The following is a 6,320-nucleotide window of genomic DNA, read 5'->3' on the forward strand; positions in this document are numbered from 1 at the left end:
ATGGAGCAAATTAATCATGTCCCCAAGCAGAGATGGAAGCAGTGAGGAAGCCAACTGGAAGCCACGCCGGGCCCTTCGCACCCAAGGCCAAGCTGCACTTTGTATGACATCAGTGGGCGCTTTGAGTGCGATGCCAAAAGCATCAGGGTCTATCCCTGGTGCAGACAGCATCCTTCATGCAGAGGACGAAACGCAGGCATCTGGTGGTGCTCCCAGCTCGGGCGGTCCTCTCTCTGCTTCATGTTTCCAATAGGATTTGGAGTGCATCACCCTGGAGCTGTATGAGATCCTGGCTTTGCCTGCAGTGTATAGGTGTGAGCATGATAGGTGAGATGCTTCCAGCCCTGTGCCTGGCTCTGTAGGAGGGAGGTGCAGCAGGGGACAGGTGAAGAACAGCCCTGTGCCAGCCCTGGGACACTCCTCCATCCCTTTGTGCCCTTCTAGCTCTGTATGCCTCAGACAAAGGTCAGCAGGAGTGCAGGTGACAGACACATGAGTAGCATGGCAGGGACTATCCCTGCCCTGTTTCTTATTGCTACAAGCCCTCCAGGAGAGCACGTGCTGCATCCATGCCAGCAACGCTCAGGTTACACTTGACATAACGAAGTGGCAGTGGAATGGCTTTAATTTATTTACTTTTTTAAGTGCAATGATGGGGAAAAAAAAAAATAAAAGAAAAAAAAGTTGCAAAAGTTGTTTGTTTCGTACCAGCTCTGCTCAGACCCACTGAGGAAGGAGTGGTTCCTGGCAGCTCCGGCTCTTCAGGGACCGGCGATTGCTGGGCTGTCACGCTGTGCCAAGGACCAAACGACTGCGGTGGATACCCTCCCTGCCCAGGGGCTGCAAAGGCATGGCCACGCCAGGGTGTGGAACAGGGACCAGAGGAGACCCCAGGGCAGATGGATGCAGGCCAGGTGCTGTGCAGGCATCAAGCATTGCACCCCTGCACCTCTTTGGAGGAGCACCCAGGAATGCGGTGCATTTCCCTTGGCATTGGACTGAATGGCAGCGCTGCGTTTTGGGCACCCGTTGGGCTCACATAGGAGGAAGGTAGCTGGCACTTCTCGCAAACCCAGCCCTGAGATGTGCCCAGAGCCACCGGCCCCTGCTTCAAAGCTTCCCCATGGCACCGTCAGCCACAAAATTTACGACGGACCACCAAGTGTGGGTATTGTCTAATTGCTCTTAATTGAAAACACAGTAAAGGCAGCGCGGCCTCACAGCGGCCGTGGGGATGGGGGCTCAGTGGTAGCAGTGCCAGTGGGGAGCTGGGGACCCACGCGCCCATCCCCATCCCCATCCTGCTCCCACAGAAGGGCTGCATCCTGCACAGGAGGGTGCTCTTTCCCAGAGCTTTGGATGGGAGATACTCATGAGTTAATTAATCCTTGAGTTTTTAAGCAGAGACATATTTATGAGCCTTGTAAGAGGCTGGGGCCCTGAGAGACATTTCTTTATTCTTCCTCCAGCTCAGCTGAAGGAAACCATAAGGGGAAAGAACGACCGAGCCACGAAAGCATGGAAGATGGATTTCGGGTTGGTGATGGGGAAACAAAAAGCAAGTTGCCTGGGTGGGAACAGTGGCCAAGTGACAGCTCCCTTCCCTTTCCTTTGTCTTCTCGTCCTTTGTCTATGGGGTGCTTGCTAGCAGCCTGCCCGCTGGATGCAAGGCTCCCTCCAGAGCTTGAAGGGCAGATGTGAAGCACACATGGGGCATCTATGCCTACCCTCAGTCTCCCTGCTCCAGGGCTACAGGGGGCAGCTCTCCTGGGCTTATTGCCTCAATTAGAGTGCTGGGGTGACCTCTGGGCTGTGGATTTGTTCTCATGAGTTCTGCAGCACCCAGCAACTGGATCCATCCAGGGAACAGCTGATGGGGATAGAGATGGATGAGGATGAGGATGAAGATGAGAATGAGGACATCTTCTTCAGTACATTCTTCATCCCACACCCAGCTCCACTCCCCAGCTGCTCCAGCCTGCTGAGGGACAGGCTCACCCTTATTCTCTTTACCCCCCACTGCTGCAGTCATGGACTTTGGGATGAGAAAGGTGTCAAAACAACTTCTAGTTCCTGGCAGCACTGGTGAGTCTGTCCTTTCCCTAGCCAGCCTGGCTGCCCAATTAACCTGATGAGCTTTTCTTTTATGAGATCTGGGACACCACTGCAAGCGGGTGGAAATTGCCATTGATCTCTTGCCACCAGGAGAGCAGAGTTAACACGGCAATGCTGATTACATCACCCAAGAAGCTGATGGAAAATCAAGAGTAGAATAAACATCCATCGTGCTTTTGCCAGCTTCTCTGCTTCACCGTGAGCAACCTAGAAAGCTCACAGTGGGTTTTTGGGCAGGGCACACCTCCTCCAAACCAAGAACTTGGGAGTGAGTGCCCTTCTGCTCTGTCTTTCTCCTTGGAGGGATCTGTCCGTGGCTTTCCCTGCCCTTCCACAATCACCGGTTCATCAGTCCACCTCAAATGATGCTTCCTCAGCCTCGCAGAGCATCTTGGCCAATAGCAGCCGAGAAATGTGGCCACCACATGTTGGCAGCAATTGAATCCTGGGCACATTTTTTCTCTGCACAGCCTTTAAGCTGTGGGAACCATTTCAAAGGAAACTGTTCCCCCTATAACATGCTTGTGATCTGAAGATGTCTATTTAGATGGCAGCCCGGCATTAATTTAGCAATTCACTACAGAGTTTGGCGTGATGTTTAAAGCACTAAAATAAATTGTGGTGAAGTCGTTTCCCTCAAACCAGATTGTGTGGTTTACATTATTTGTCAACCTTAAGTACAACTGGCATGTTTGTATCACTCATGCAAAGCCCCATTGTGCCTCTCTCGAAGGGGGAAGAATCCACACAGAAACTCAGTCCAAGTTCCTGCCCCTGCAGTCTCATGTCCCTGGGAGATCTGCCCTGGAGGCACGCAGCCCATCGGGCTGGAGGAGTGCCTGGGCTTTCCTCAGGATGATGGGTGTTAAGTGCAGTCTCATATAGGTTATATTACAAAGGCCTCTTTTAATCAAATGCAGATTTGTACTTTCTGCCTGCGGTGCCTGAAATCCATGGAGCCTCAACGCTTCAGACACGCACATAGGAGAGCGCACACATGCACGCAGCCAGATGAGCCACACAGCATCACTTACATCCACTGCCCTGTGTCTGCTCACTGCTCTGTCCCCTCTGTTCCTGCTGCCACCAGACCCAGTGGTCAGGATGCTGTTGGCTATCAGTGCACAGGAGGGTCATACCCAGGGTCAGGTGGGGACAACACACCAGCACTTGCAGCATAGAGCAGGTTGCAGGGAATGCTGCTCTCGGTGCAGTCCCTCCCTGCCCTTCCCTTGGATGAGAAATGCGCCTGCTATGCTGTCCCTGCTAAAGCTGCATATGGCCAGAGAGCAGGAGCTCATCAGCTGCACTTCTCCTGGAGAAGCTCTGAATTGTAAGAGACACCCAATTTTCTGGAAGTTGAATGCAGACAATAAGAAACTCCGCTACTCTCCAGAGCCATCCGCGTGTGCATTGGCCGTGTGCATATTTGTGCTTTCATTGGATGGTGGTAGAAACTCCCTTCCTCGGACAGAAATTCAAAGGGACAGAGCAGAAGCAGAGCCAGGCTGCTCAGACATCTGGCAGCACTGCTCAGGGCACAGATGCTGTCCCTAATCCCACCCTACACCCTCACCCAGGCAGTACCCAGGTGGCCCTATGTAGCTCTGGTCCTCAGCAGTGCCTCAAACCATTGCCCAGGATGAGCCCATGATCCCAAGGGCAGCACAAAAGCTCCCGGCCACAGCATTGAATAATTGTCACCTTTTCCTCCTGTACGGATTAACGTTCCTGCTAACCTTGCAAAGCATCATTCAGCCGCTGTCCCCCCCTGAAGCACGGCACAATCACCCAGGGATTAGGGTGTCTGCAGAGCAGCCTGTCCCCGCTATTGTGCAGCCCTGGCGGGGCGAGGAAATCCTGCGGCATCAGCCGATGAGTCCCCACGGCGGGGACACCAAAGGCTGAGGGGCCAGGCACAAGGCAGCCCTGCAGGGCCAGGAGCTGTGATGGCACCTGGGAGCCATCCCCATGGCCAGCCTGGTGGTACCGGTGGCTGGGGGATCACATTCCTAACTCTGAATGATGGGGAAATCCCATAAAGGTTTGAATGAGAAATACAAAGCACAAAGGGAAGGGCTCATCAGTTCTTGCAGGCTCTTGGCCATGTCATCTGCACTTTGCTCGGGCACCTGGCAGCATCGTGATGGTGGTTGGGTTGGGTTTGGTGAGCAGCTTATTGCTGCTTCCAGGAGGAGCCATTCCCATCCAGCAGGAGGAGAAGGGTATGGCAGCAGCACAGACACAGTGCTCCTGGGAGTGGGTGTTTGGAGACATCTGTCCTACGGATAGACAGCACGGCCAGGGGCTGATACAAAATGGAAGTGAGCAAAAGGATGCTAAAGCAAATATAAGATTTACGCATGTAGCTCCCAGGAGGGATATGGAGTGCTTATAAATGACAATGTGTATTGTCATCCCAGCCCCCACATGCAGTAGCAAAGGAAAAGTGTCTCCAGCTCTGCAGCCATTGCACAATAAAAGAATGGAAAACAACTTCATCTGCTTGTCTCCAGCATCTGGGCCCTGCATCCCTGTTCCCAGGGTGTTTTCCCAAGAGGATTGTCTCCTCCAAAGAGAAACTGGGGGAACTAAGCCTGAGAGGAGCATGTGGTGCACGAGGAGCAGAGCCCAGCATCTCCCTTGTCAGCCAGCAAACACACAGTGCCTGTGCCAGCCCACTGCTCATTGTGGGTAAGGACTCTTCTAGCAAGGACCAAGTGAAGTGTCCATCAAGTCTTCGGGCATTCATTTTTGGCAAAGGGCTTAAGCAGGCAGGGAGAGGTGGCTGAGTTGGGACCAGTCTCATGCAGACCTGCTCAAAGAGAAGCTGTGACAGTAGCAGCAGCATCTGGACCTTGCAACCCAGCAGGATCGGTGCTTGCCTGCTCCTTGGCAGGGCGCTCAGTGTTGGAAGCCAGCACTTGCTCATTGTTACTGCTGTGCAATGGGATTTCATGGTAGTTTTTCATCAGCTTTACACGTGCTTGATTATATGAATAGGGACTGAACTTCCTCACCAGTGACAGCAGCCTGGCCGCCCAGGCTCCACCGGGACTTTGGAGGAAAGATGTCCGACCTTGTGCAGACACTCATTGTATTCTTGATGCACGTGGGCATAATTTGGCTTCTCTTTTCTGGTGCTGTGTTAATGAAAAGGCTTCTCTGCCCTGGAGACATGCAGGTATCTGCATGTGGGAAAAGAGCACACCCCAAAAAGCCCAGGAGTTCAAGGCTCTAAACACACATGATAGCACAGACATGGAAAGAAGCATCAGGTCACCCAAAGCCCAAATGCTTTTAGCCATATCTGCACCACAGACTGATCTGTGGGACCTTCCTCTCTGCCCTGTGTTTCCATTTCATGGAGCCGTGCTGGTTGCTGGGAGCAAAAGGCCTGGGGGATGGCTGCTGCAATATACCAGCATCTAAGAGAATGCCTGGGTGAGTGAGAACTCCTGAGGTTGCACCAGTATTACTGTCCAGTGCATGGATGCTATTGCCTTTGGCACCACCTCCTGCAGACACCAGGAGTCCAGCTGCAGCTGGCCATGGCTGTGAGCCCCCCTGCTATGTCCTGTAGCAGCAGCTTTCTGTGGAAGCGGCACTGTAGAAATTAGGCAGGCTTTGCATTGAGTAATACTGTGTCATTTGGAGCAGCTTTCAGAAACGATCCCTGCCCTCCAGTTGACTTTCAGAACAACCTCATGGAGAGGCAAAGAGCCGTGGGCAGAGCAGGGATGGCTGGGAGCTGCTGGAGCCTCCAAGATGTGGCTGCAGCCTCATGCTGCTGCAGGGCTGGTTTTGTTGAATTCTTCCATCAGTAGCCCCTGTTTAATTGCTTGTTAGCAACCTTTTGCCTTCAGCACACATGACCTCTCCCCAACATGCGTACTCATGTAGGAGGGCTCTGGGACCCACTGTGGCTGCGCAGCACCTAAAGCAGAAACTGGTTGGGTGACCAGGATTCATCCCAAGGCAAAGGGTGGTTGATTTCAGAGCCAGCAGTGGATGGGCATAGCTTCTGTTGAACATCAGCCATCTCTAAACCCTCATGAAGCTTCTAGTAGGTTCTGAAAGCGGGAGCAGCTGCCGAAATGCCCATCCTCCCGAGGCAGAAGGTGGCGATGGCTCTGCTGGTGGCTGCCTGAGGGATGCGCCGGGTGCTGCGGTGGCTCGGGAAAGTTGTCCTGGATTCATCTGTC

Source organism: Coturnix japonica, chromosome 17 (genome assembly GCF_054131305.1).
Source record: "Coturnix japonica strain WE chromosome 17, WE-NBRP24, whole genome shotgun sequence".
Lineage (NCBI taxonomy): Eukaryota > Metazoa > Chordata > Aves > Galliformes > Phasianidae > Coturnix > Coturnix japonica.